This window comes from Adiantum capillus-veneris, chromosome 10 (genome assembly GCF_014529385.1).
Source record: "Adiantum capillus-veneris isolate H3 chromosome 10, ASM1452938v2, whole genome shotgun sequence".
Taxonomy (NCBI): domain Eukaryota; kingdom Viridiplantae; phylum Streptophyta; class Polypodiopsida; order Polypodiales; family Pteridaceae; genus Adiantum; species Adiantum capillus-veneris.
The window spans coordinates 2,073,910-2,100,413 of NC_140940.1; the positions used below are offsets into that span (position 1 = coordinate 2,073,910).

The 26,504-nt window shown below is 41.3% G+C and overlaps 1 pseudogene; it reads left to right on the forward strand.

The window, feature by feature from the left end:
* Positions 1-408: 408 nt before the first annotated feature.
* Positions 409-2,781, forward strand: LOC147448371 (uncharacterized; annotated as a pseudogene).
* The last annotated feature ends 23,723 nt before the right edge of the window (positions 2,782-26,504 follow it).

Here is a 26,504-nt window from a genome sequence, read left to right on the forward strand (position 1 = left end):
AGTGTCATGGAGTGAAAAATTCATCAACGTTCTTTGGAACAATACGACACTTTGACAAAGATAGCTTCAAAAAAGCCACGAGTTGCGAAAGAAACTGGTAAGGCACCTACTACCATTGTTATTGATGTTGATGATGAGAACGCAAGAGATACTAGTGTGGAGTCGGATAAGAAAAAGGTGCATAGAAAGCTTTGGCAAGATGAGTGGTGAGATCGATTTAAACCTTGGCTTATATATGATGACAAGAAGGTGAGGTGTTTTTGCACATATTGTATGAACTATCCACATGATAAATCTAGCTACTCCAAGAAAGGTTCTAGGAATTTTAAAACAAGTAATCTCCTTAGCCATGCTCACACACAATGCCATAGGGATGCAAGGAATGCACAAGTGTTTGCAAAACTGGCCATGCAAAAGGGTTTGAAAAAAATGCATTCAACTCAAGAGGAGTCATTGCTCAATTTGTTCAAGACGGCTTACTTTATTGGTAGAAATAACTTGTCATTTGCATTGTATCCTTCTTTGCTTGCTCTAATGAAGGATTTTGATGTTAAGTCTATGAAAAGCCTTTACAATGATGATAAGGCTTGCTCGGAGATTTTGCAATGTATTGCACAATCCATAATGCAAGAGACCATAGAAAAAGTGAAACATAGTCCATGGTTTGGTGTGATGGTGGATGAGTCCACCGATATTTCCATTCACCACCACATGGTTATGTACCTTTCTTTTTTAGAAGAGGGATCGATGCCTTATAATGCATTTTATGGTATTATTCGCACCACGGATAGCACGGCAAAAGGGATCTTTGATACCATCATGCTTGAGCTAGAAAGATCTAATTTAGAACTCTCTAGGTTGATTGCCTTTGGTTCCGATGGGTGCAACACAATGCTTGGTAGGAAAAAGGGAGTATCCACAGTAATGATTAATGTAAATCCAATGTTAACCGCTATACATTGTGTGGCACACCGCACAAATTTAACCACATGTGATACTAGTAAGAAGATTGCATATGCAAAGAAAATATATGTACTTGTGAATTCAATAGCCAATTATTTCTCAAGTAGTTCTAATCGAAGGGATGCTTTGAATGACCTACAAGAGGAATTTGATTGCGAAACAATTAAAATGCAACGTATCTTGAGATACGATGGCTTAGTCGTCATGCATGCATAACAAAGATATGCAAGTTAGTAGATGCATTGCTTGTGGCTTTGGAGAAAGAACGCAAAGATTTGTATGATGTTTTAAGCACTTTTGAATGCATTTATGCTCTACACTTTCTTGCCGACATCTTGTAAAAGGTAACGGATTTAAGCTTGAGATTCCAAAAGGACTTTGTGGATGTTACCACCATCCATGGGATAGTCAAAAGTACAATCCTTTGTATCAAGGATGAGTATTTGGATGAACGTGAGCTAGATTTGAATGATGCTCAAAGGTGCATTGGTGGATACCCTATTATGCCGGATTATTGTGGACCTCCTTGAAAGGAGACATGTTTTTTGGGCAAAAAATCATGAGAGATGTTGAAGGTGTGGGTTTGCAAAATGTTTTAGACTCAGATTGTGCAGATTTCTCCCTCCTAGATTGCTTTATAGTCATGGCTTCAAATGGTTCTATAAATGTTACCTTCTCCTTACCCTTATCTCTCTCCTTTACTCTGGGTTGATCCACTACTACATCCTTTCCTTTCTCCTCTAACCTTATGATGTTTACAGGGTGATCAAGTGGTGGTGCCAGTGGAAGAGGTGGAATGGGTGCTTGTGGTGGTGCCTGGGGCGGACGTAGAATTTGTGTTGGGGAGGCTGGTGCTCGGGGTGGAGGTGTTCTCTCTCTAGGGGGCCATAGTTGGATTCTCCTACCTCCTCTATTATAGTTTTGTTGTGGTTTGGGCCAGTAGTACATACCGTGACCATCTTCTCTGCAATTGTAGCAATGATACTCCATGTTTTGTTGTCGTGCTCTCCTCAGGTCTTGATCTCTTTCTTGATTCCTTCCTTGCTATATTAAGTGGACAGACTATGGTTGGTCAGTAATGTGGGCCAGCATATCTTGCTGGTCATTTCTTACCCCAGGAGCCGGTGGTGGTGGAGGAATGGTGGTTGTCGTGGTTGTTGGTTGATGCAATGTTCCTGCTTCTGTTGACTCGGTTTCTTTGGCTTTCATCCGCAACTTCTTGTCCTTAAGGCGAGCAATCTCGACGGCTAACTCGTACGTAGCCGAGGGATAATTCCACTTTGCATGCAATCAAAATATTGGTTCCAACTCAACACCCTATGCATGAGAGATTACTCAAGGAGTATGGAAATGATGAATGTGATACAATTGCTTTATTTTATGGGATTGCCAAAAGGGTTGCTAATGTGTCCTTTACTCCTATTGTTGATGGGGAGGCTTTCAAGGTTGAGTTTAGAATGTTCAAACGCCAAGCGGGTATTGATTTTGCTAAAAGAAGCCTCATGGAAGTGGCTTCATTGTTTGAAAATAATGCCATTTGGAAGGATGCTTTTACTAACATCTTGAAGGTTTCCCAAATTTCTCTCGTGCAATGTTGTAGCATTGCAATTTGTGAGCGGGGATTTAGTGCCCGCACAAAGATTAAAAACAAATGGCGGAATTGATTAGAGATAGAGGGCTTGAATGCATTGATGGTGATTGCCATTGAAGGTAGAGATGAGTTGGACTTCTCTAATGCAATAGAGATGTGGAAAAGTGAGACAAGTAGGCACCTCTTCACTTAAGAGGGGATCTCAACCATTGATGTTTGATGCATGAATGTTGGTGGATGTCAGACACTTTTTGTGGATGCAAGGCTTTTTTTGTGGATGACCAAGAGATATATCGGCTTCATCGAGCCCATATATGTAAGTTTTTGTGGATGCCCAATGGGCCCAAGTGTTGGCTTCATCAATCTTTTTTGCTCTGCTATGCACATTGCTCTTGGTGGAGGACTTCGTTTTGTACATGTACATACCCATGGATATCATATTGGATATTTTTTTGTGGTTATTTCTTTTTGAGAATCTCTCTTTAATAACTCTATTTATTCTTGCCTCATAAGAAGATTTTTACTCTCTTGTAGACCTTTTCAAGAGCCTTTATGTATTTGTAAAAGCAAAGCCTCTTATGTAAACATTGTCTTTGTTAATTCAAGAACCTAAAGGACTTTGGCATCTTCTTGTCTAAATTAATCTTTTTCTAAAGTTTTTATGTAAAATGTAAGGTGCTTAATTTGCAAGTAATGACATTCTCATAGCACGTAAGATTAGTTGTAAGTTATGTGTTTCATTTTTTAATGGTTTGCTATGCATGAAAAGAGATATAAAGCTTTGTATTGAAAAAAAATTACAAGGTGCTTAATTTTTTAAGTAAGTCCATTTTTATAACACCTAAGAGCTTCTAGTTATATTGAGTGGTTTGTTTTAATTGTTTATGTATGGAAAGAGATTCAGGTTTTTATAGGCTTCTTGAATATAAGTTCCTACTCCCTATTGAGCACTTGGAAAGTTAAGTGACATATATATATATATTAGTATTTCTCACAAAGAAAAAGTACTCTATAGTAATGTTCTCGAAACTAAACATGAAACTCTACATTTGGTTCAAAAAGGAAATGTTCCCTATCTGTTTCAGCTAAAAGGAAAAAAAACTCATGTCTTTTGGGGCAAAAGCAAAGCTCCCTCTTGAGATTTTGACTTTTCTGTTGCAAACTATAGGGAAGGGAAATTTGTAAGGTTGGGATTTTGATTTTTCCCGAACACTGCTACTACCTTTTGTGTCCATTCAATCAATGGATAACAACGAGACTACTATTTTTTGTGTGCATTTACTACCTTCTGTGTGAGAGGCAGTAGATAGCGAGGAACGTCTATGTGCATTTACTGAGAATAGACAGAATGGCCCGTGACTCATGATTATGCACAACAGAGAGAGATAGAGAGAGGTTCTGCATTTTCTCAATATCTTCACTTGTGTGCATTTGCTGAGAGTAAATAGAGGGGCCCGTGACTCATGTTTATGCACAGCACGCGCGCACACACACACACACACACACACACACACACACACACAGAGAGAGAGAGAGAGAGAGAGAGAGAGAGAGAGAGAGAGAGAGAGATTTCTTGCAAGCTCTATGAGGTTGTAGACCTGCAAGGTTGCACCATTACGAGGTTGTAGACCTACGCCTATTAAAGCTAAATGAAACGATATGAAATGAAGCACCAAGTCATAGTTGTGAGAGAAAGAGAAATGAAATGAAAGGAAACGATATATTTAAATGAAATGAAAGGAAATGATATACTTAAATGAAATGAAACGATATCTCATGGATGGACGGAGAGAGAGAGAGAGAGAGAGAGAGAGAGAGAGAGAGAGAGAGAGAGAGAGAGAGAGAGAGAGAGAAAAGAAATGATATATTAACATCTTCAAAAGGCGTGTCAGAGTTTAAAGAATTAGATACTAAAATTTCTTAAAGGCAAGCTAAAAATCTAACGAAAATTATACAATTTTAATCGATTAAATTACATCGGATTCTGGTGTTTTTTTCTATCACTAAAGAGAGAAATTTACTACTCATGGGGCTCAGAGAAAATCTAGTTGCCTCTCCTAGCAAGCATGGTCGGTCATCATTTCCTCTTTAACACCCCTCTTTTGTCCATGACATATCAAAGTCCATTTTTAACTTGCATTTTTGGGTATTTTGATAATCCAAAAAGCGCTCTGTTTGTACTTACCATTCTCAGTCTTTCTCTCTCTTTCTTTGAAAATGCTACATTCTATCACTGCTTGAACTCTCCATTCTCCACCTTTCACTTTAAAAATGGTACATTTTATCATTGTAGAGTGGGAGAGGTAGAAGGTTGCAACAAGAAATCTCAATCTTTGTCACTCATCTATACATCTACACTAGCTAGCCATGAATATCTAAAGGGATTTCTACCATAATCATACACACTTTTTGCTGTCATGGCTATTATGGATAATGGAGACCTTGTAGACATTGTTGGTCATGATAACACGGATGGGAATAAAAACTATCTTCTTGACACCTTTGTAAGCCAAATGTATAGGCTTGTTTGCAACCCTCTAATTGTTGCTGATAGTCTTGAATCTGCAAGCAACGAGCTGACACCAAATGCTCAACCAAAAGACTCTTCCAATGAGATAGATAATATGCCAAAGAATCCTTTTGTTCTATTCGGTAACAAGCAATCCAAATCCCGCTGAGCAAATTGTCTCTGAGGATGAATGCACGGCTTCAAAGAGCATTCTTAATGTTCTTCAAAAGAAAGAACAACCTTGTTTGTTGAGATCAATGATTGAAAGGATCAACCAAGTGATGCAGGTCGAGGAGGTACCTAGAAAATATAATGGAGATTCTATCATGGAGTTTCCACCAACTTATGGGAAAAAAGGGAATATGGATGGAATGGAGCAGAAATATGACGGTCACCTATGGACACGTCCTATCACATCTAACATGTCCATAAAGTGTATTGTTTGAGTTAGCTATTGCATTGGTGCTCTTGAATGCCATAGGATCAATTGCCCTTTTTGTTTGACAAATAAGAGATTTAACAATACCTTCTTTCAAGGATATCTCTCCAAGAAAATTACTATGGGACTTTTAACAGAGGATGATAGGAGTAAAATTGTGTGCCACTTTTGTTGCAAGACCACATACTACGTTCAAATGTGCAAGTGTATAGTGTACGATGTGACACCAAATGATACGTTTTTCACAAGAGTGATGCTGCACCTTGGCATACATGATCATCTAGTACAACCAAGAACTTCTAAATCTATGATTGAGCGAGTGAGATCATTTGTTTCTCAAATTCTAAAGACGCAAAAGAGTGCTGGACCTCGAAAGATACAAATGGAAATTGTGAAGGATATGCTATTTTCCACTATGATGACTAAAGGAATTGAGTCCTTTAGTGGAAAACCAAAGGTATCTTCCTTTTTTGATCCCCCCCCCCCTCCAAATATCATAATTTAAGTATCTATACCAAGAGAAATCCTTGCTTTGACATATAGATTCAAGCGAATTGTATCCCATGAGAAGAGAAGATTGCTCTTGGTATAGATTCAAGTGAATTGTATCCCAGGAGAAGAGAAAATTTTAAGCATTTAACGGTCATCATTTCTATTAATCAAAATTTTGTTTGAAAATATGGTGTTGAATGCCTAAAATTTTAGTGTTTTATAATAGGAATCTCTTTGTGTGTAGGTTATCTTAAGTTCAAAGGAGCTAGCACACATAGTCCCCATAGAAACCTGTCTGAAAGTGTGCATGGGAGCTGGCTTGCTCGAGAAGGATACAAGGAAAAAATTAGCTTGTATGATGCATGTATTTCATATATGGCCAATGCTTTGTTACAGAGTTCCAAGCAATATGCATATCAAATAGGGAAGCAAAAAGGTGAAGGACCAAGCTTAAGTAAATTGATGGAGAGGGTAGCAGCAAGGTCAACACCAACCCCACCCCAAGTTTCTTTCATGGTCCAAGAGGAAGTGGCAGGTAAACCTATGTATGAGGAAACCAGGCATCTACATGGAGATAAGGAGACTATCCAATGGAAGCGGGTGAGGGCAACCAAAATCGATCAATGCTCACATCACCCAGGGTATGCCATGGAAAGTAGACATCGTGCAACCAAAGGATCAGCGAGAAGAGTAAGTTTTGGAGGGAGTCATACAACACATCCAAAAAATAAGGCCTCAAGGGAGGGAAAACACAGGACCACAAAAGAGAGCAACCAAGTTCATCAAGAAACCACACAACATTATGGCACAGTAAGTGGAGAAATTATGGTGGTAAAAGAGGAGGCCATTGGACGAATAATGTGGGCCATTAGACGAACCCCTTTGAACTCTAAGGTCAAATGTGTAGGAAGTATTGATGGAAGGAATAAGTGTAGTTCCTACATAGGAAGCTCTACTAGTGTAGTGGCCTCTTGCTTCTTCTCAGAACATTGACATCTTGGACCTGGAGGACCAAAGCCTTAGATGATGTGGTTTTGTCCATCAGATGTTTCACACACATGGCATGTGGATCCAAACATAATCCATAAACCAGAGTACCCAGATGTGTGGAAAGTGGACATGGGCACAAATATCACTTCTAAAAAGATCAAGAAATTATGTAAGGCTGGTTTCAAGATGGGTATCAAGCATGATCCACCTTCTTTGGTAGGGATAGGGGAATCCTCTAAACAAGAAGCAAGCTAAATGGAGAGGGAAAAAGATGTTACCATCAACAAAAGAAGGTCAACTAAGTGGCATCATGGAATATCCCAAGATGCAGAGAAGAGGGTTTATAGTGCTGAGTCTATGACAACAACAATCATTAATGAGAGTGCAATGGATCCCCCCTCACACTTTATTTTTCACTTGGCATGTGAGAGTGGAGAGGAATATTTTGTGCACATCAAGGTAGAGACTTTGTGTACACGTTTAGATTTCATGCAGAGAGAAGCTAAAGGGAAGCCTTACCTTGCATGTAAACATCTCCATTCTGTCTACTTGTGGGTATTAGGCTTACATAAGAATGAGGATATGCTCATACACCAGGCAACGTTGTCACAGGATGATGTGTCAAATACGTTATCACGTCCTCAAAAGGAAGAAGTTTGTGCCCATATTTAACATTCCATAGACCTTGATTGAGAGGCAATGGCTATGGAGTCCTATCAAATAGCCTTTTTTTGTAAGTACATGTAACCCTTTGATATGTCAGTGTGTAATACTCCAAAGTTTTGTTTTTTTGCTGGAAAAAATAGACTTTGCGTGGAGCACACAAAAATGCACTAAAGTAGTATCTTTGGTAGACTTATTTATCCTTCAAACATGTATTTACTAACTACATGATCCCAATGATGAGCCTAGCTATGTACTTTGTATTTTTTGTCTCAAGGGTGTTCTTCAGCATGGCTTGATACAAAAATGTTTGATTTCTAAGAATAACTAGACCATGCAATGTCTTCCTAAATCAATATCATGAAATAATTCATAAATTTGTCTTGTCTACGATAGAGAGGGGATTTTAGAGCTTGAGAATCACCCAACCATACTTTTGATATGTTAGTATTGTGCACGTATGTTGCACGTGTCAATGCAAGGAACTTGCCAATACACTGCGTGCGAGCCACAAATGGCTCCAAGCACACAACAAGCCTAAACTAGTAAGCTCAAAGATGACGATGGTGTGTCACTCATCGCTCTACGCTTGCTTCGTGGAGGATTCCTCGCCATGAAGAAGAGGGAGACGCCGCTACGCCATGCTCAACCGCCTTACCATCGTCGTGCCGCCACAATGCTCGATCGCACACATTCTCTCTCTCTCTCTCTTATGCACACACACACACACACACACACACACACACACACAAGGAGATGAAGAAGAAGAAGATGGAGATGGAGCAAGAGAACTCTTCAATTGCACAAATGAGAGAATGAGTGAATTTTAGGTTTAGTTGACTTTTATATGAGCTCGCCCCATTCACACTTGGGCACCCATGCTTAGCCAACTAATCCCTTGAATGTTCCAGTTAGAGTGTGCCTCTCATCGGCGATCACTCTTACCCTTTTCCTATTGGACCGACAAGCCCGGTACCTGACTCTACCAAGTAAATAATACAACATCCGTCGTAGGTGATATGGTGTCCGTGAGCCGTGAGGGTTAACATGCCCCCCTTCTTGATGTAGATTCCATCCTCGAAAGCTATTGAGTTGAAGCTCGTTCATCGAGGTGGAAGAGCATTTGAGATGAATGTCCTTAGCCGTCTTCAGTCACTGCAAAATCAAACAACATTGGCATAGTAATTGCATTCTCATATAGAATTAAAAAGCATATGCAGTTGTAGGCAGACAATGTGATTGGTAACAGAATTTTAAACCATTTGTTAGCAATAAATATTAAATTGCAATATAATCAAATGCATAAACAGATGTAAAGGTAAAAAATTAAACAAGTCTGGGGTCGCTAATTTAACGGTCGAAAGGCACTAGAGATCGGCTATTAATACCATGGGTAAGCTTCTCAATTTTCTCTGGTCAATTAAGCTGTTTAATTGCGAGAGCCAAGTATTTCATGTTCGAAGGCTGACTAGAGGCTATACCTAGAAGACCTTGTAGTTAAGCTACGACAAAAGGAATTTCTCATGAAATCATCGCCTAAGTGATTACCTTTTCTTTGACCCCCCAAAGTCTTTTCACAGTGATTCAAATTTGATGTGTGTGCTTATTTTGTATGCCTTGGCTTTTTTGCTTTTCAAGGAAAAGCGCCCACACTAGGAACCTCTAGGGCTCTAGTACCATAGGCGATACATGTGAGTGAAGTACCAAATCAAGCTGAGATTTCTCTTCCAGCTTAAGATTTACATTGTGGCACTTTGATTTTTTGTTTTTTTTTTTGGTCGTTTTCAGCATTTTAATTTTGTAACTTTGGGGTGTCATATAACACTGTTACCCTCCCCAAGCTCATCACACTAGTAAACTTCCTCTATAATACTTAAGCTAAAGGTCAATAGGGACTAAGCCCACTAGAAAGCCCTAGTACATTTCACACAATGCTGCCTAAATCGGATTAAGAACTTAAGTAACCATTGATATTAGGAAGGCATTCCCCATGGTATTAAGAGAAGATCTGTAACACCTAGCTTGGTCAAACTAGCTTAGTCGGACTGCTTGATTTTAAAACCTAGACAAGTGATTATGACAAAAAATTACATTGAATTAAATGTTTGATACTAAGCAAATGCGTTGAATATTATGCTACCAATCACAATTAAAGCAGACAAAATGATAGATGCAAAAAAGATAAGGGGCAATGCTGATGGACAAGAAACACCTGTTTGTGTTGATGGTGGCGCTTGATTTGAAGTGTGAACGACAGAAAGATTCCATGAAGGTCCAAATCCTAACAACAGCGATACGTTCCTGTACACACTAGAAAACACAAAGAATACCTCTAGGAGGCACATCAGTGGGAAAAAGGAACTTTTCTAATCACTCAACTCTAAAACAGAAACACTCCTATCGTACTAATCTTACCTACCCTTCATCACTTGAGTGATGAGGATCAAAGGTGTTTTATGGCATAGGTTTTTGTTTCAGTGTACCGGATGCGAATGTGTAGGTCTGAGTCAATGTTTTGACTTTTATTGTGCATACTTGTTTGCTAATTGCTCTTGCTCTTTATTTTTTTGTTTTTTTTGAGTATATTGCTTTATATATACATTCCCTAAGGTTGGGAGATTGAGAGGTCAGGGAGGAAGGTTGAGAGGGAAGCAAGTGAATGATAACTGTCAGCAAACATTCCCTCTTCCTTGGGTAGATCATACCGTTTGAAATGAGCTTGTCACCCTTTGAAACCAATTGTTCCAGTTGGTAATAGGTGGAGATTTTTGCAAGTAGTTTTCTCTTACCTTAGGTGCCTCATCGAGTTGCAAGGGTGGTAAGGTACTCTCCCAGGATCAAACTTGAAGTGGTTCATTAGGTGATTCTTGAACACTAGGAGGTGTAGATTCCTTTGTAGCTTCATGGAGGTCCACTATTGTAGGTGGAGGCTATGGAGAAGCTTTTACCTCTATGGATGCATTACATGAGGAGCTAGAAGCTTCATGGGACTCCCCTCATCCTGAGCTAGGTGGAACAAATCGTTCTTTCTTTGGTACCCAAACTAGCTCTGGAGCGGGTGTGTAGCATTCTGGGATTTTTTTCTTTCCACGATTGTTAATTCGTTTTGAAGCTATAGGATTGGGTGCACATGGGTCATGTGGACGGTAAGAACACAATCTACATTTTGGCACCCAGATTTGATCATTTCCTTGATAGTAGCCTTAGGCTTCCAATAGTCGTTTAGGAATCCAACGCAATGTTTCTTTACATTTTTTGGGGCGAATGGGATGTTTCTTACGAGGCTTCTGTTTTTTAGCACTAACTATGGCCGCTAAAGAAGAATTAGGGACCCACTTGTATGTTTTGTTTGCTATATGAGGATGAGTCTTGTCAGAAGCTATATGCATTTCTTCTAGCATATTTAAGGGTACGAGTGGTGGCATTTAATCCCCCTCAGGTGTTACCCAGGTTGTCCCCCTGTTTCCCCAAGTGTCTATGGTTGCTGCTAGGTGCACCCAATCCACATTGTCTGACTCAGTCATCCCAGGTAGTACATCCATATAAGGAGAATCTTCCCCAACATCAGTGTCCGCTTTACACGTGTAACAATAATGCAATGGGGCCGAGTGAACTGTGGCTTCAGATCTATGATCAATTATAAACCTGTTTCCTAGAGGATGTGCTCGACCCGTCACAAGATCCACTCGAATGACAGAATCTTGGAACTACAGGTAGACATGGTTTTTAGACCAGTCATGCACCATTTTTGCTTCCCTCATGAAAGGACGTCCTAAGATCATCTCCGATGCCATAGTGTGTTTGGAGAAATCCATAACAATGAAGGTAATCCTTATTTTATATGCAAAGACCTTGATCTTGAGATCTTCTAGCATCCCAATAGGTTTAACAATAGACCCATTGGCCATCTTTACTAATATGGTTGTGGTCGCAAGGTGAGGTCTTCCCATAGTTCCCCATCAATTTTTAGTCACAATGCTCACCCCAGCGCCACTATCAAGGATTCCCTTCACAGTTAATCCCTTAGTAGTGATTGGTATCGTCGCATTGGATTCATCACCCTTAAAGTATTGTCCCAACTTGTTAACATGTATTTCTATAACAAGGTTCTCATCTAGGTTGGTTGTGGATCTAAGTGTTCCTCCTCTATTGGCATCTCCCCAACTCCATCCATCTGTGAAAATTGTGGTAGCCCAAACTTCAGTTCTCCATTGAGGAAGGCTCGAAGAGCTGAGACTAGCTCAGGATCTTTATATAGTTTGGACATGATGGTGGTTCTCACTTCTAAAGACATGAAATCCATCAATTTGGCAATGTTTAACGGCACCTTTTGGCCTTGAGTCCCTTGACGTAGGGAAGATGGGATCTCCATTTCTTCGATAGGATCAAGTAGTCCCTCTGTAAACATTCTTTCCATCAAGAAGTGAGTACGCCCACTTTCCCATGACTTTAAGTCACTTTCTTCTTGAATGACACTAGGTATGGCTAAGGGTCTATGGTCTTGGTGAGGTTGTTGTTGCGTAGGGAACACGGTGTCTGTAATCTGGATATTCCTAGGTGCTGGTTCTAGATCCCTTGGGGTATCTTCTACCAAACTCCATAATTGCTTGACTCGCTCAATCTCCTCTGTAGGGTTTGGATAAGTTCCTATCTTCTTCTTGGATCCTGGTCATTGTGGCTTATGAAGATCTTCCTTGTTGGTTTCTATCTTAGTGGTTGTTTTGGTCTCCATGGTTTCTCCTGAATCAGAATCCTCTTCAGCGTCATTCATATATATGGGGTCGTCACCAGCCCCTATGTTGGTCTTTGAACCGGGGTCTGACTTCGCTGCTTTTTGAGATATCTCTCTTCGTGTTTTCTTCTTTTTTTGAGATTGGGCAATTGATGCTGTGTCTCTTTCCTCTAGAATATAATTTTGTTTTTGGAGCATCGATCGTGTGAGTACGTTTATTGGTACCACAGGTGTACTTTGTGATGGCTCCTTAGTAACTTCAATCAAGTTTAATGGCGTGATCTTTGGTGCATTTGTATTATTTGGACATTGGGCAATCAAATGATCTATGACACATCGATTACACATGAGTATCGGCATTGTAGACGTGCTCGCTTGATTGGTTTGCATTAGTGTGGCGTTCTTTTGTAGCCTAATAGGACACTCGGCTACACAATGTGGACCTCCACACTCATAGCATTGAAGAGGTGGTCTCTTAGCAGTGTAATTGATATTTTGGCCTCTTGCCATAAGAGCAGCTTCTTGATATACATGTTTGACTTGTCCCCAATAGTCCTTCATGTAGTATTGTGGACTTTCTTCAAGCACATCCATCCCATAGGCAATATTAGGATCTATATCCTCCTCACAGCCTTCCAAACAAGAAATAGATGACTCACAACCCACTTGATTTACAGAACTGATTCTCGGATGTGGTGGTTGCGGTCCTAGCACTAGAGGTGGTAAGGGTGTTGTTTGAACAACATTTTGGGCCCTAGGAACCATGTGTTGTGCTGTTTATTCAAGAAGTGGGATCGACATCAATGCAGGCACTCGAGGTGTGTCTGTCCATGCTAAGGTTGGTCTATTGGCCATTGCGCGCTTAAATAATATGCAATCCTTAGCTTGATGACCATACCTCCCACAGGCATTGCAGTTTCCATTGAATTTTACTCTAAAAGTAGGGCATTCACTGGTACTATGCGGTCCATAGCATACTGAGCACCATTGTTGATCCCTTCTTGGATACATATAGTTGTTCTACGGAGCACGATTGCCTCTAAGACTCTCTTGAATAGCCCTGGTGAGATCTGTTAAAGTCATCTCAAATATCTTTGGCTCCTTAGCAATAGGCTTTAGGGTCATTGGCTGATGCCTTGATGCTTGTGAGCTAATAGATTTAGACTCAGCAGACACTCTTTCTCCTTGAATCATTAAGTTATCCTCCAACTGGATCGCATTGGTGGTGACTGCTTCCCAAGTGGTGATACCTCTAATGACTAAGCCATTGTAGATATCCTCATGTCATAATCCCCTAATGAATCTATCAAGCAATTGGTTATTGTTGAAGCGCTCATTTGGATTACATCGAGAATTCAAATGCTTCAAGTGACTAATAAAGTCTCTCACCAACTCTCCTTCCTCTCGTTGGGCTTTTTGGAGCTGAGAGGCTACACCCCAAAGTACTCCCTCTCGTATGTATTCTTTTAAGAACAGTCTCCTAAGAGTAGGGTAAATCGTTTTTTCTTCCACCGTTAGGGTTCTATACCAATCCCTGGCCTTTCCACTTAAGGTTAGGCTTAAAGCATTGCTCTTATGCAGGTCATTGTGTTCTCCTAGAGAATCGAATATTTGTTCAAACACTTCGATATGCTTTCTCACATCCCCGTCTCCACTAAATTTTTGTGTGAGCTTAGCTATTTGTACTGCCTTACTTCTAGGTTCTCTATCAAACGTGTTACGCATATTCTCAGCGATAGATTGGCCAATAGCTTGAGCAAATGTTGCCAAGTCACCTAAGTGAGCAGGCACCGTGGGTGGAGGTGCTCCAGAGACTACATGTGAGTAGGTATTGGCATCGGGCTTGGCGCATAGGAAGCCCTTGGGTTCCACGTTGGGTACGATGTTGTGCCATGTGGTGGTCCAAAGTTCATATGTGTGGCCCTAGGCGTAGCAGACGTCGGATGTGACATGCTAATGCTAGTCGCTATAGTCCCATGGAAATAAGAACTTGGGTGTTGTGGTTGTGGAGCATAGGTAGTTGAAACAATGGGAGGAGTAGAGACTACATGAGTACGAGGACCCATGGGTGTATACCATTGGTACACACTTGTAGGTACTGTTGCAGGCATGGAGCTACCATGTAGCGGTGCTTTACTAACAAATGAGGTCCATGGCGTGTTTCTTGGCATGCCCATCATTGGGGTAGGCATGGTAGCCGTGGTGTCATCAAGGGAAAGATGAGCTAGACTTGGAAAGGTAAATCTATCACTTGTCAGCTCAGGTTTCACTGAGACCCCTGGAGAAACAACATATGGAGGATCCATCAGACTTACCGAGGGAGTCTCCATTTGCGATAAGGTCGGTTGTTTAGCCTTTCCCGTATCTAAGAATCTCATGAGACCCGTTGATGGCATGTTGATTCCCTTGTTCTGTCTCTCTAACTCAATGACCCTATGGATGACCTCACAAACTCTTTATTGTTGATCCTCCATACTAGTAGCACCCATTGTGGATTGTAGGACATCTAACCAACCCACGTGATAGGTGTGACCTATGTATAGGTCGGTCAGAGTCTCTGTCTGTAGTTCGTACTTCCAGTTCTCATTTAGGAACACTCCATCTAGGATTGAGGTGCTAGGGGTGTCCTTTGAGCTAGATGCAATGTTGCTTTCTAGGGGTTGGCCCTTAGAGGTTGCTAAGTCAAGAGCACTCGATTGCTCTCTTAGCAAGGATATTGACATAGGGGATTTCGCTTTTAACTCTTTTCGTTGCTCCGCCTTGCGTAAGCTCTTAATTTCCTTTTCCCTCACTGCAAGGATATACCGCTCAACCTCTTGCACTTCGGCAAGGCTTCTACCATCGGGTAATATGACCTCGAGGGAAATAACTCTGAAGAGTCAAGAGGTGCAGCGAATGAAGTATTCATGTGCACATTCTCTAATGGTATAGGGTCTACGTTGGTCTCGAATGAAGAATTTACTTCCCCACCCCCCTCATTTACATCATTAGCTCCATGTTCGAAGCGAGTGGCTCTACTAAAGGTTTCCTTCAGGTGGCTAAGCACGCTCGGCCCAGACCGCGGGCCCATGGCATGCATTTCTTGGCTTGAGCTATCGGGATTAGGCATTTGGAAACCCTCCATGACGGCATAGTCAGAGGAAGAGTCACTAGCCACTATGTTTGGGTCTTGGTTTGTACTACCTTGGGTCCCGCCGAGGGCCCGGAACCTAAAGTAGGTGGATATTGAGAACTCGCGTAAGTCAAAATTCTCTCTAGTTGCTCCGTCTCTAGCACATGACCAGAGCGCAAATGCATGTGCCTTTGGCACCCTACAAGCGTCGGCGAATAACCTTGAAGGTTAACCGCTTACCTTATTTAAGCGTCCGTTTTCACTCGTGTTTTTTACGTTTTTAATGTCTTTTAATGTTTGATTTTTTTGATTAAAGTGTGTGATAGCTCAAAACAAGCGTATCACTTAGAGGGTCGCTGTCTGCTTTACAACACAATTTCTGGGCATCTAAAGTTCCGTTGGTCCTTAAAAAATCAATTTTTAGCTATGTGTGAAGCTAAAATTCGTAATTTTAAAAAGCGATTGAGACCTAGGCCTGAGCGTGAGCTTGGGCTTGGGCCTGGGAGATATTCCCAATCCCGGTCCTACCTTTAAATTTTTTTTTTAAATTTTTTTTAAAAAGAAAAAGGATAAGGTCGCCGCGGCCTGCGCAAGAGCACACACACACTCTATCTACCTACTTCTAACAAATACACCTACTGTTACACACTAACACACTCTATTAGCTCTCACATATCTACTTCCTACTTACTGTACATTACATTACACAGAAAACTAACAACCTTAATACACAGAGAATAAACACAGTACCTTTGAAAACTCCATTAACAAAAAAAATACACAGTATAACACAAAATCCTTCTTCTCAACACACACACCCTCCTTCCTTACTTTTCCCACAATTGAAATTGCACCACAAAAGAAGCACAGAGTGCCATTCAAGCTTAGTGTATGGCAGTCCCCGGCAGCGGCGCCAAAAATGTGCGCGTATGTCGCACGTGTCAATGCAAGGAACTTGCCGATACACCGCGTGCGAGCCACAAATGGCTCCAAGCCCACAACAAGCCTAAACTAGTAAGCTCAAAGATGAAGATGGTGTGTCACTCACCGCTCTATGCTTGCTTCGTGGAGGATTCCTCACCGCGAAGAAGAGGGAGACGCCGCTACGCCGTGCTCAACCGCCTCACCACCGTCGTGCTGCCGCAATGCTCGATCGCACTCTCTCTCTCTCTCTCTCACGCATACACACACACACACACACACAAGGAGATAAAGAAGAAGAAGATGGAGATGGAGAAAAAGCACTCTTCAATTGAACAAATGAGAGAATGAGTGAATTTTAGGTTTAGTTGACTTTTATATGAGCTCGCCCCATTCACACTTGGGCGTCCATGCTTAGCCAGCTAATCCCTTGAATGTTCCACTTAGAGTGCACCTCTCATCGGCAATCACTCTTATCCTTTTCCTATTGGACCGACAAGCCCGGTACCTGACTCTACCAAGTAAATAATACAACGTCCGTCGTAGGTGATATGGTGTCCGTGAGCCGTGAGGGTTAACAAGTATAAACTACCAACTACAGTTTTTCCTTCATGATTTATGGAAGTCTTGATAGTGGTATTCTAATTTATAAAAATAGAAATTTCCTTAGTAGTGGAGAAGCTCGCAAAAAAATCAAATCCACCTTTTTCATGTCACAATGATATTAAGAAATATCATTAGTATAATGCCAGTGTTGAACAGCTCAAAACAAAAGTTTCTGCAAAAGCTGAAAAATGAAAGCTCGCAAATATAAAATCCCCCCAACATTTCAGGATCGAGCCAACCTTTTTTCCCATCAACAATAGAAGGTGATCCTGGGTAACTATTACAATTGGCAAAGTAAAAGGCCGTCGGTCTTGAACTACCATGTTTCATCAAAGCCAACCAACAGTTTTCCACTCTTAGAGAACTACATGGTTCATACCTTACAAGTAGTAATAAAGTAGATGTGGGATGTCCCAAATCTCGCATGTCAAATGCTACTAAAGATTGCAAAAATGATTATCAGTTGCACCACAACATTTGAGGACATGGAAGCAACGGGGCATCCATGACAGGTATTTCTTGAGGGAGCAAAGGGCATATGCTAGAATATGGAAACCAAAGTTCCCAACAACAGTGTAATCATGGGGTTTTTTTTGCAGACATTTCAAGAGGCATTCGTGATAGGATACTTTGAAATGAACTCCACCATCTTCAACCCCATGATGAAGGACCTGCCTGCCTGCCACATTGCCTATAAGAGAACATTGCTAAACAATCCCTTCAAGGATTTGGAAATCCAAGCAGAGATAGAGGCCAGAGCAGATAAGCTCAGATGCCTCATGAAGACACTAGAAAAGAGAACTTTTGACTACTCAAGACTCAAGCGAATCAACATGAAGACGAGTTTCTGCCAAATACAAAGCCAAAGACAAAGACAAATACAAAGCTTGCACAAGGATGTGCAATGACTAGGAAGGGGGGATGTTGGTAGATGGACCAAACAGGAGCCCTACTAGCCACCCACCTCTTTATGTGCCACAATCTTGTTATGGCTCATCATTATTTTTTTGGAAAATCCTTGTAATATTGAGAGCCTCTGATTTTGGTCAAATGATCTTTGAGCCAGCCTATGTAAAATTTGAGTTGTAAAGTGCAAATTTGAGTCTGAGCCTTGTGAGTTGATGAGTGGCAAAGAGAAGCCCTAGGTATAAAGCCTATGTTTTGTAAGATTATCAAGATTTTTGAAGTTTTGGGATGTACGACTAAGAGCGGTTACTTTCTCTCGCATTGTAATCCATTTTCCTTGAGCTCTAGTGATCCAAATTCAATTGCAACACTTTCATTGTGTTCCTTATCTATTGCTCTTTAATTTAAGTAATATGTTTGTCGATTTTTCTATGGTTTGAAACTACACATTGGCAAGCTAACTCTAATGTTTTGAGTGCTTTAATGATTGTTTTTTCACGGTTTGACCATAGGAGAGTGCTCCTAGATCACAGGGTGACCTTTCTCGTGTGTTTTGTTGTAGTTTTTAGGACCTTAATCATGATGGATTGTGATTTTGGTACCTTGTTGGACTGCAACATGACTTGGTAGGATAGTGTTGCTAGGTGTCTTAGAACTCTTCCTAAAGTTTTGTTGAATTTTGACTTTGTTTGAACTCCAAAATGGTGTTACAATTGAGAGCAATGACAAAGGACAAGGAAAATTTCTAGATTCAAGAGTGATAGGTTTGCTAGTGCTAGAGATGGTTTTGTTTCATAGATTCACTTCTTGAGGTTGACACCCTTAGACAGCCTTCGTTCCCCATCCAAGTCACTTCCTTGAGTACTGACATCCGTCGCAACGACCCGCTAATAGTTATTCACTTCTCAAATATCTTTTTCAAGTACTCTATGTACTCATTCCTCAAGAGATAATGCATGCATAAGTCTTCCATGTAGATCTATAAGGATTGTTTTAGATACTCTTTGAAAGCATGACTCATCGGTCTTAGATACCCTTTGAAAGCATGACTCATCAGTGTTTGGAATGTGGTAGGTGCATTGATTAAGCCAAATACATCACTTTGTAAGCAAATATGTCCCATTCTATAGCAAAGGTTGTCTTATGCTGATCCTCTAGCTTTATGGAATGCTGGTTCTACTGTAAAAAGCCAACAAGAAATCTATAAACTTCCTTGATTGCAACTCGCTCTATCACATGATCAATATTAGCATGGGATTGTTATCTCTTATAGTAGCTACATTTGCATGCTTGAGATTCACACATGCTCATAAATTTTTTCTTAGATACTCTTTGAAATCATGACTCATTAGTGCATGGAATGTGGCAGGTGCATTGATCAAGCCAAATGACATCACTTTGTAAGAAAATATGTCCCATTCTATAGCAAAGATTGTCTTATGCTAATCCTCTGGCTTTATGGAAAGCTAGTCACTAGCCTGAAAAGCCATCAAGAAATCTATAAACGTCCTTGATTGCAACTCGCTCTATCACATGATCAATATTGGCATGGGATTGTTATCTCTTATAGTAGCTTTATTTACATGCTTGAGATTCACACATGCTCATAAATTTTCATTCTTTTGGATAAGACCACAATTGGTGACACCCAATCTATGTACTCAATCTAGTAGATAAACTCTACTTCTTTAAGCTTGTCTATCTCCTCCTTGATCTTTTTCACAAAAGATTTATTATAAGTATAGAGACATTGTCTGCAAGGCTTTACGTCACTCTTAAAGGATTTCGTGTTGATAGATGTTTGGATCTATTTTCTTAAGGTCCTTGTAAGACCATGCAAGTACATCTCTATATTTTTTGAATGTAGCTATCAAAAGCTGCTCTTCCTCCTCCATAAGGTCAGTGGCAATGTATGCTATGTTTGGTTCCTCTCTATAAGAAATGCGGAATACAGTAAGGATCTAGTAGCAAGGAGAGTAGAGAGAGATACGATGCAAAGTAGATTAGTGAAAAATCAAAAACTTAGATTAGCACACTATTACAAAGTGATGGCGTCATCCACCCATGCTCTCAAGGTAGATCTTAGATGCCAATTTAGACAAGTAGAGCAAGTAGGAATACAAGGGACTAACAATCCTTCAACAATGATGTGTTGTATGCGTCAAGTGTGTACACCATTCTACCAAATTACTCATGAGAAGGCCTCCTTATATAGAGATAAGAGCCTCTAAACACCCATGTCTGGTCACCCTTAGATAACCAAGTCCAAGTAGAACTCAATCATGTGTCCAAGTGTGTGACCGCGTTTGTGTAACCAAGTCCAAGTAGGAATCTCCCACGTGCCCATGTGTAGCCGATTTTGGGTAGACAAGTCTTTCTAAAACTCGGCCACCGGCCAAAGACCACAAACAACCGGCCATTGGACGACCATTTTTTGATTGTCTTTCGCCCGTCGTCCGGCCAAGATATTCCTACAAAAGGAATATTTTGTACCATTCATGATCACAAATAGAGATCTCATCATTGTGCAAAGCTAGAATACACCAAATATATGTGCATCATTGGCTTCTCCTCATCTGGGATCTTACAAACTGTGCAGCATATATTGGGGTGGCAAAAATGAGAGAGGTGGGAATTGCAAGTATATTAACACCCCCCCTCAATGAACACCCAATGATGCCCTATGTTGGCCGTGTGCCAACTCCAAGTTGATGAAGATGTCAAAGTAGCTGGTCTTTCCCTAGAGCTTTGGTGAAGATATGTGCACAATTATCTTCAGTAGGACAATAATCTAGTTCCAAAATTTCATCCTCAATTATCTCTTAAACATAATGATATTGAACCTCAACATGCTTTGTGCGTGCATGGAAGACGGGGTTCTTGGAAATTGCCATGAAACTTTGGTTGTCAAATTGAAGCGTTGTTGCTGAATCAAGAGAAAAACCTAAGTCCATGAGGACTCACCCTAGCCAGACTGCTTCACAATCTGCAAAACAAGTAGCTTTATACTCTGCTTTCATTGAAGAAAGAGCAACGGTTGGCTGCTTCTTGTTGATCCAAGAAAACACTCCAGAACCAAGTGAGAAACATAATCAAGAAACGAGTCACAATCTACTGCCCAATCGGAGTCACACTACCCACTAAGAATGTTTGTGACAATGCCATGGCCCAAAGTACCTTTGATGTACTTAAGAACTTGCATACCTGCCTTCCAGTGAGATTCTCCTGGTTGGTTGGAAACCTGCTTAAAACACCTACTGCAAAAGAAGTACCCGGCCTAGTGTTGCATAAGAAAATTAAGATCCCCTTGGCAGTGGCACCACTTACAATTAGTTGTTACGCAAGTGAAAAAGGACACAAATTTCTTAATCACAACACTAAGTTCAAGAATTTTTAAGATAGAGAGATGACATTGAAAAGAATGTGCAAGATAGAGAGGCAATTCCATATATTTCATTACTTTTGAGAAGGTAGAAATTTACATCATTCATCGAGGAGCTCATAAATGTTTTAGCCATTTCCTGACACCTCTCTTGCACATAAGGAAACTCCCCATCCAGGAGGGAGTGAGTTATTGCTTGAGGGTCAGTTGAGACAACAAAATCATGTATTTCTATCTGGGAAAGCACCTTGCCATGAAAGCCAATGCCAATTGCTGTGCATACAAGGGATCTATGCACTAGGAACACAAGATGTGCAGTTTGGGCAATGGTGCATAAACACAAAATCTTGCTCAGATATTTCAACGACCACGTCATGGAATGGACTTAGGGAGTAAACTTATTGTGTACAATGGAAACATCACCAAGGGGGAGTTTTGCTATGTAATGTGCAAGGGAAGGCTGTGGTCCAAAGGCCTGGCACTTGCGGCCCGTTTGTGCTGCAAACTCATCAATCTCCATGATGTCCTATCATAAACCAAAAAAGGGTAAGAAACAGATAATTAAGGTTAGTACAAAGAACCTTGAAAGTAGGGTAGAGTTTACCTCTTGGTCCTTGTCCTCCTCCTCTCTATTTCCCTTGGCATCCAAGTTGATGCATGAATTCACCACATCAAAGGACTTTGGCTCAACACAGGGGGGTTTTGCATTGGAGTAGGCACCCTTGTTGCCAAAACCTTGGCTCGTGTGGCGTGGGAATCTTCATCGACCACATGCAATTGCTTTGCTGCCAGGACCCTCGCACAGACAAGTGCAATACAGTCGATAATAGAGTCACCAAGTGGCAAGATATTGCTTTCAAGGTTATTTGGCGTACTGTCTAAGGGAAATTGGGTGCTGGTGCATAGCATGCTCAGGAACTCATCCATGTGCAGGTTGAATGCTTTCTCCAAAACATGCAAAACGAGATACTCCTTCCCATCCATTACCACTGACAAAAAGCGATTGATTTCTACTTTTAGGATAGCCTCATCTGGTAGTGGTGCATCCTCTTGGGTGTCACTAGTGCCAGCCACAATGATGGCTTCTTCAATCACTTCCCCGAGCCCCCTAGGGTACTCGAGACAAAGTTCTTGGCCTTCCACTGTAGGGTTCATGGGGACACCCCCTCCTTCTCCTTGGAATCCTTGATGACGGACCCAACATGTAGGTGTGGAAGGCATAGCTCCTCCAAATCACGTTCCTTTCCGACATAAAAGATGAATGTAGACAACCAAGAACGGTACTCCACCCTCAATTTGCGCTTCTTCAGCGCTGGCACCCCTCGGGCTTGCTTGTCCAAGAAACGACATGCATCAATGGCAATTTCTTGGAACTGTCTGAAGCGCTTGGAGAATGGGTGGTCACCTTTGTGGATGTACGGTAGCACAAATATACAACTTTAAATAGAAACATGGTGAGTCTCTTAGGGATTGTGCAACTCGAATGAAATAATGCATTGCCAGATGCTCAGAGCTAGAGATAAAGAACAACTTGTATCCTTGTTTCTGGAGGGATTGCTAAACAAAGAACTTCATGATATACTCTATAGTAGAAAAGCATACAACCCTACAAGCGTGTGTGTCAGATGCTATTGACTTAGGAGATAATTGCAAAATTTTCAACGAGAAAGATGTCCCTAAGGATAACCAAAGCGAGAAAACAACATCCACTAAACCAGCACAAGTGGGAACGGCTGTTGCGGCACCACTCTCAGCCATAGAAGATATGCTAAAAAGGATGAATGACATGGTGAACAACATGCAAAAAGCACCTATGAGGGGATGAGGACAAGGGATACCTCCACAGGGACAACCAATTAGGCCACAAAAATGGTGTGAAATTGAGGGTAAGTGGACCAACCATGAGACCCACGAGTGGTACTTCAGACCAAAGTATGATGGGAATGTTCAGTATGTGCCCATGAGGCCACAAGGACAACCCATGTACAAATATCATCCTGATATGGCCCAAGCTCAAAGACCACCAATGGGTATGAAAAGGCCTCAACCGGTGTTGGGACAACAACCTCCGTATCTGGGACATAATGTAGTGCTTGTAAAGTACATGCACTCTGAAGGAGTCATAGAGGAACAAGAATTAGTGCTTGTTACACCCTATGCAAAGCGTAGTCCATCTACAGTAATGGTAGAAGGAGATTGGTATAATCCATATCCACCACCAATGGAAGAAACTGTGACTTATGCTCCACCAAAGCTTGCACCAATATATTATGTAGCTAATCAAGGTGTCAGACCTCCCACGGTGAGACCCATAAGAGGTTGATGATCCGACAGAATGTTTAGAAAGAATGTACCAAGAAGTTGAAGCCCTCAAGCTGAAGGAGGTAGAAGAAGCGGCTAAGAAAGCCAAAGAGGAGGAGGAACAAAGACAAGCCGAGGAGACGGCTAGAGCAAAAGCCCAAGAACAAAGCTACGGATCTCCCAGACCAACCTCACCGCCTACGGAACAATAGGACCATCCCATGCCAAGCCCACCACCATCACCTGAGAGAGGGAAAACAAATGAATCTAAATCCAACAAGGAAACAAAATCTGCACAAGAGACGGACCAACAAGAGAAAGAGATAGATAAAGAAGCAGAGCCAGAAAAAGAGGCTACCACTGCACAAGAGAAAGAACCCGAACCAAAGAAGGAAGCAAGTCCGGCACCAGAAGAGACAACAAGATCTGAGCCAGAACCCTCTACTGCTACAACCCAGCAAGAGACGGATGAAGCACTCTCTACTTCTACTCAGCCAGAAACTGCCGAGACAACAAGACCACAGGATGATGAAGCAAAAGACCAACCCTCTATCTCCACACAAGAACAACCAGCAGCTACAATGCAGCAGAAAGACACACATGAGGCTGCAGGCACATCTCAGCTGGCACGACAGGAGGAGTGGCAGTCAAACGATGAGGTAATAGTACCAGTCAATGAATATGCACGAAAAATGCAAGAAATGATGGAGAGACTCCGTTCAGCAGCACTAAACCGTAGCATGAAGGCCAAAGAGCTTGAGACTATGATCGATGCCCTCCAAGGAGAGTTAGAAGACAGGATGACTATCATCATCGATCTTCAGAGGCAAGTGCAGGAAATGAAGGCAGAAGCTGAACAACATCAGTTAGCCAGAGATAGGCAGCAAAAAGAAATGAAGGAGCTAGGTGATTTGCTCACCAAACTATCCGATGCCTGCAAAGCAAAAGACGAGCAGCTGACAATTACAAATGAACTTCTTACAACATCTCTATCAGCTCAAAAAATTTAGGTGTAATTAAATGTTGTCAATGCTTCTCTGCAGTACTCTGAATAGAGGATCAAAGATCAGGCAATTTTTCTACGGAAAATAAGAGAAAATCCAGCCGTGGCCTCAATCAAAGGGACCGACGAAGTATACAAGGCACTTGGAAATTAAAAAAAAAGATCTTGAGTTGGAATTAAAGCTGGAACAATCACAGCACAGGGACTTTGAACTTCTGCGAGTTCAATGCAAAGAGGATCTCCTAAAGGAAATAGCAAAATTCAAGCGAGTTAACCAACTCTTCAAAGATGGAAATCAGACACGCAAGAAGAGGCAGGCACTTCAGAGCCGCCATAGATAGACATACCCTCGGTCTCATTTGCTGAGTTTGAGACACAGTCCACAGCAGGGCCGAGTGGTGATGAGGATTTTGATATCAATATCATAGATGTAGACACAATGCCAATGGTCCAGCTGTCAAAAGCTAAAGAAGACGCACTGAAAGAGAAGATCACCCTAGAGGTGGACGAGCAGTGGAAAGTCGCAACGGATTGGGAGTTGACAGTCCTACACTCCATCAATGTCACTCAACTCACTCCCAATCAGATCAATGCACAATGGCATCAGCAATCCCTGCCATACCCTCTCATCAAAGTGAAATTACTACAGGTGAAAGAGAGGTTGTACAAAGATATGCAAGAAGATGGCTATTTGGCGGACGAAACTGCAGTTTCCAGAGAAGGAGTCACATTTTAGTGGGAAACCCTTGTAAAAATTATTTTGTAAGAGAGCATCTCTAAGCTGAGAACTTGTAAAAGAATTTATGATTATTTTTCTGGGAGCAATTGTATAGTGGAGATCCAGTTAGAAGTTTAGGACCTTTTGGCCGGACAAGCCATTTGTAAAGACCTAAACTATAAAGGTCATTTTTGTAAGTTTGAACATTATCTTCTTTTATCACAAGAGAAGACAGCATACATTTGAGAGCTCTATCTTGCTACAATTTGTAATCTTCGCTATTGTGGCTACGGTAATCCATATTCAAATTCGTTTATTGCATTGTGTTCCTCTTGCTTTGCTCTTCCATTCAAGTGTAATCATTCAAGATTCGGTGTAGGTTTTCAACTACGTGTTTGGAGCTTTAAATCGCTGTTTTGAGTTCTTATATGCGTATTTTATGTTGTTTTGACCCTAGGAGAGGCTTTAGAGACCCTAAAACGACCCTTTAGGATCATCTATTTACTGTTTTTGCTTACGTTGGGGCGAACGACCGCGGTTCATGTACCCACGCAGAATGCTGTGACAGTGATAGGATAGATTCTAAATAGTCCCCTGTAGCTCCCCTTCAAGTTTCGTGCGATTCGGACATGATTTACATGGTAAACGGGCGTGATGACTGTAGAGCTGTGTAGAAGGATATAGGCAGATTACTTGGCTTTAGTGAGTATGATTTTCTTGCAGAGTTAGTAGTTGCATCTCATCGAGTTCACTTCATTAGGAATGACACCCTAGTGAGTTTCCATGCCTCATCCTGGTCGCTTCCCTTGTATTGATATTTTATGTTGATGCGTGAGAGCTATGCTATGGACGTTTGTCGCGATGACCCACAAACATTGGCGCCGTTGCCGGGGAATGCACCTTAGGTGATGACTGAGCGAGTGCGCAGTTAGATTCCTTGAAAGAAGATCAATCCACAAATCCATTTTGCACCTCAGTTAGGCTGCTAGACAGGGGTTTAGAGCTTAGTGGAGTCTAGAGTCAGTGGACCAGCTAGATCCTCTCTTAGGAGATTTAGGGAGCTTTGAGTGAGAGTGTTCAAAGCATTTTCGCTCTTCAATTTCTCTAATTTGATTGAGTACTAAAATCTCACCCGAAATCCATCTTGTTTGTTTTGTTTGATTCATTTCTTTATGT